The sequence below is a fragment of the Phacochoerus africanus genome, chromosome 9, assembly GCF_016906955.1.
Source record: "Phacochoerus africanus isolate WHEZ1 chromosome 9, ROS_Pafr_v1, whole genome shotgun sequence".
In the NCBI taxonomy this organism is placed as follows: domain Eukaryota; kingdom Metazoa; phylum Chordata; class Mammalia; order Artiodactyla; family Suidae; genus Phacochoerus; species Phacochoerus africanus.
The window spans coordinates 80866566-80872067 of record NC_062552.1 but is presented as its reverse complement, the minus strand read 5'-3'; the positions used below and the strand labels follow the sequence as shown (position 1 = coordinate 80872067).

At 35.2% G+C, this 5502-nt stretch overlaps 1 pseudogene; it reads right to left on the bottom strand.

The window, feature by feature from the left end:
- Positions 1 to 1909: 1909 nt before the first annotated feature.
- On the bottom strand, positions 1910 to 2543 carry LOC125136705 (coiled-coil domain-containing protein 43-like; annotated as a pseudogene).
- Between the last annotated feature and the right edge of the window lie 2959 nt (positions 2544 to 5502).

Genomic DNA, 5502 nt, shown 5'->3' with positions numbered 1-5502 from the left:
GGCCCAAGAAATAGCAAAAAAAAAAAAAAAAAAAAAGACCAAAATAAATAAATAAATAAATAAATAAATAAAAGAAAAAATACTGATTCAGTCTGAATTGTCCAAGAATTTATTTTCACTATGTGAATTTGGATTCTCATAGAAAAACACTTCTGAGCTAGTAATTTTTATAAGAATGGTTCCTATAAAAGCTTAGCAAATCTAGAATAGTAGAAGTTCAATTTAAAAATTTGGGGAATTTGAACTCTATTAGATTCATATCAGCACTGATGATCTCTATAAACCAATTCTTAGAGAACTTTATTTTTAAAGGTTTTGCATAAAATTTATTAATATCTCCTTGAGTTAGGAACTCCTACATCTCAACAGCAAAAAGGAAAAAAAAAACTACTCAATTAAAAATGGACAAAGTGTTTGAATAGATATTTCTCTAAAGAAGACACATAAATAATAAATAGGCATTTGAAAAAATGATCCATTAATTATCAGAGAAATGCAAATAAAAACAAATTGAGATGTCATCTCACACCTCTTGGGAAGGCTATTAACAACAAACAAAATATAACAAGTATTGATGAACATGTGAAGAAATTGGAGCCATTATACACTGTTGGTGAGAATGTAAAATGGTGCAGCCAGCAAGGAAAACAGTATGGTTCATTTTCCTAGAAGAAGCATAATCTATATCCAGGAATACCACTCCAGCCCATATAGCAGATGATAGGTTTGTCATCTTTGAGTAGATGCTCGATCTGGAAAAATTTCTTCTGTTGTAGTTCTAGACTCTGTGCAAAGGGCCTTGCTGCTTAGGCCTTATTACTCAGACTACAATGTAATTAGAAAAATTGTTGATTGATATTAGATAAGATGTGAAACTTCTAGCAAGCATCAATGGGCTAATCACAATGCAGACTAGTATGGTTCTGTAGCATTTTTCCCTAAAAATTACAGAAAAGTTTATATACAGACAAGGCATCCCACAAACACCATATCATACCGAGGCTCTACACAAAAAACGAACGTGTGGAAGTTGCGTATGACCATTGGATCTACTGTTCCTATCATACTGTACCACCCAGAATCTGCTGGTAAAAGAGAAATAGAATGGCTTACTACATCTGCAGCTGAACCACTAGCTTGGAGGTGATATTCTGAGAATGCAAAGCCTTCGATAGGACACTGTATACAGTTAGGCCTTGGGATTAAGGGGTTTATGGGCACTGATCCTCCATATAGTTGAAAATCTACACATAATTTGGATTATGTGGCCCTATCCAACTGAGGATTTAGTACATATTTATTGAAAAAAATATTTGTCTCTAAGTGGAATGACATAGTTCAAACTTGTATTGTTCAATGGTCAACCATACATACACAATGTATAATTTTTGCTTGGTTCATCGTCCCTGTTGAGTAGTATACATGGGTCCAGGAGTCAGGGGATAGTTGGGAAATTTGAGCTTCTCATCCTTGTAAATCTGGGCTCTATGGGTTCAGAACTCCTGGTTCCAAGAAAAAAACATTTTCATCAAGGACACAAAAAGAGTCTCTTTAAATTTTGATCTCTTTTTTTATTCCAGGAAAGTCAGGCTCTTTGCACTAAGAAAAAACAGTGTTGATATTGTCAGATATTGTCATTTATCCCATTAGCTTTCCTCTTATAAGAGGCCCACAGGATAAGAGGTTAAGTCCTGAAGGAGCTTCTCCTAGAACTCAAATGAAGTAAAAAGACTCAGTGTTAGAGAGAATGTCGTGTGTGCTATGCTTTGCCACCCAGCTACCCATCCAAAGCAGAAAAATTTATTCTCCCAGCTATTGGCAGTGTTGTTGTCTGACATTTCTCATCCCCCTACTCACCTGATAGGGTAATTGAGTCCCTCATCACAAGCACTTGAAGCTATGGCCAGTTTCACTCCCTTCTTTCTGTCCTTTTCTTATTCTTTTCCTTGCACTCCTATTTGGTTAGTTTGTCCCTCTCCTTCTGCAGCTTATCCTATTCCTTCTTCCTCTGGGACTCATCCCAGAGTGAGTCTTGCTCCAGTTTTCCAGCACTTGGGACATCTTCCACATGGGTGTTTTGGAGCAGAGATTTGCCGGAACGTTCATCATGGCCTCATCTGAATCATCCTTCTCATCTGCTTTATTGTCTTTGTCTCACACATCAGCATACATGGCCAGGGGTGCAGCTTCCCTCTGCTTCTCCTCCTCTGACACTATCCTGGGCTTCATCATGATCTATGCCTGCTTCTCATGAAGGTGGCAACAACCTGGACCTCATCTTCTTATTCACTGTGGTGACAACACACAATGCCCTTGCGGATGGTAAGGAGGGATTCTTCTTCCAGGAAAGCAGAGAGGATAACCTGCAGAACATCCAGCTTCTTTTGTTCCTAATCCTCCTGCAGGACACCCAGGATGTAGGTGTCTTAAATGGCTCTGTCCACTCCCAGTGCCTCTAACTGTCCATCTAGTCAGGATCCAAAGCTGTTGCCTGCTCCAGAGTTTTTATTGGTGGTAGATACTGCCACTTTACTGGGCACCATCTTGGGGCCAAGTTCCTGCCAGCCATCACCATACCTTTTTTTAATGGATCCTCTGTGGCATATGGAAGTTCCCAGACTAGGGGAATAATTGGAGCTATAGCTGCTGGCCTACACCACAGCTCATTGCAACGTTAGATCCAAGTCATGTCTGCAACCTACACCACAGCTTGCAGCAATACCAGATCCTTAACCCACTGAGCAGGGTCAAGGATCAAATCTGCTTCTTCATGGATACCAGTCGGGTTTGTTTCCACTGAGGCACAATGGAACTCCCATACTTTTTATTATTATTATTATTATTATTATTATTATTATTATTACTGTAGCTTTGTGACATCATATAATGTTGGGAGCAGGATACCTTTAGCTTTGTTGTTCCTTCTCAAGATGGCTTTGGCTTTAAGGACTTTTGTGATCCCACTTAAAGTTTAGGATTATTTCTTCTAGTTCTGTGAAAAATGTCATTGGTATTTTAATAGAGATAGCATTGAGTCTCTAGGTTGCTTTGAGTAGCATGGAAATTTTAACTATTAATTCTTCCAATTCATGAACACAGTATACATTTCCATTTTTTTTTTTTTTTTGCTTTCAATTTCTTTTCTCAGTTTCTCATAGTTTTCAGAGTATATGTCCTTCACCTCCTTGGTTGAGTTTTTCCAATTTACTTTATTATTTCATGTAATTGTTAATTTCTTTTTTGATTTGTCTTTCTCATAGTTTACTGGTGTTTGGAAATGTAGCAGTTTCTATTTATTAACTTTCATCCTGCAACTTTACTGAATTCATTTCACCTTTGAGTATGATGTTAACTGTGGGTTTGTCAAATATGGCATTTATTTGTTGATGTATGTTCCATTTATACTCACTTTGTTTAGAGTTCTCTCATAAATGGTGTTGAACCTTAAATGTTTTAAATATTTCTCTGCATGTATTGATGTGATTATATGTTTTATCCTTTGTTTTTTTAATATGGCCTATCACACTGAATGCTTCTCAATGCTAAACCATCTTGCATCACTAGAATGAAATCTCCTCGATTGTGTTGTGTGACCCTTTTCATGTATCTTTGAATTTGGCTTGCTAGTATTTTGTTGAGGATTTTTGCATCTATGTTCAGCAGGGATATTGGCTATGATTTCTTTTTTGTGTGTGTGGTGTCTTTGTCTGGTTTTTATATCAGGGTAATTTTGACATTGTAAAATTATTTTGGAAGTGGTCCTTCCTCTTCAATTTTTGGAATAGTTTGAGAAGGCTAGGCACTAATTATTTCTTAAATGTTTAGCAGAATTAACTGATGAAACCATATGGAATTTGGCTTCTTTATTTGGGGAAATTTTTTATTATTGATTCAATTTTTTATTAGTGATGAGTCTGTTAAGATTTTCTATTTCTTCATGATTCAATCTTGGAGGATTTTATGCTTCTAGCAATTTATCCATTTCTTCTGAGTTGTCTCATTTGTTGGAATATAACTTTTATACTATTCTCTCATGAATCTTTGTATTTCTGTGGTGTCATTTGTAATTTCCCCTTCTTCATATCTATTTTATTTATTTGGGATCTCTCTTTTTTACTTGGTGAGTCTGGCTGAGTTTTGCCAATTTTGTTTATCTTTTCAAACAATCAACTTTTAGTTTCATTTATCTTTTCTTTGGTTTTTTTGTCACTATATCATGTATTTCCACATGATCTTTATTTCCTTGCTTCTACTACCTTTAGGCTTTGCCTGTTTTGTTTTTTTTTTAAGTTTCTTTAAATGTACATTTGGACTTTTTACCTGAGATTTTTCTTTTTTTTTTTTTTGAAAATCATTTATTTATATATATTTTTTCTACTATACAGCATGGTGACCCTGTTACACATACATGTATACATTCTTTTTACTCAGATTACATATTCCATCATAAGTGACTAGACAGAGTTCCCAGTGCTACACAGCAGGATCCCATTGCTAATCCATCCTGAAGGCAACATTCTGCATCTATTTACCCCAAGCTCCCAGTCCCTCCAAGTCCCTCCCCTTCCCCCTTGGCAACCACAAATCTATTCTCCAAGTCCATGATTTTCTTTTCTGTGGAAAGGTTCCTTTGTGCCATATATTAGGTTCCAGATATAAGTGATATCATATGGTGTTTGTCTTTCTCTTTCTGACTTACTTCACTCAGATGAGAGTATCTAGTTCCATCCATGTTGCTGCAAATGAGATTTTTCTTATTTCTTGAAGTAGGCCTGTATGGCTGTGAAATTCCCTCATAGAACTGCCTTTTCTGCATCACATAGTTTTGGAATGTGTGTTTCCATTTGTATTTGTTTCTTGGTATTTTTTTACTTCCTCTTGATTTCTTTATTAACCCACTAATTATTCAGCAATTTGTTATTTAGTCTCCAGGTTTTTGTATTTTTTCTAGTTTTCTTTTTATGGTTTATATCTAGTATCATACTTTTGTGGTCACAAAAAAAATGCTTAGTATGGTTTCTCTCTTCTTAAATTTATTGAGATGTATATTTTGGCCTAAAATTATGATATATCTTGAAGAATGTTTCCTGTATACTTGAAAAAAAAATGTGTATTCTAACCTTTTGGATGTAAAGCTCTATATATAGCTGTTAAGTCCTTCTGGTCTGATGTGTTATTTAAGGTCAGAGTTTATTAATTTCCTGAAGATGATATATCCATTGATGTAAGTGGGGTATTAAAGTTCTTTCTTATTATTCTATTACTGTATATTTCTCCCTCTATTGTCATTATTTGCTGTCTATATTTAGGTTCTCCTATGTCAAGTGTATTAAGTGTTAACAAATATTGTACCTTCTTCTTAGATTATCCTCTTTATCATTTTATATTATCCTTTTTTTTGTCTTTTGTGCTAGGCTTTTTTTAAAGTTTATTTTTTCTTTTATGACTATTTCTACCCTGCCTTTTTTCCATGCCATTTGCATGGAATACCTTTATCAACCC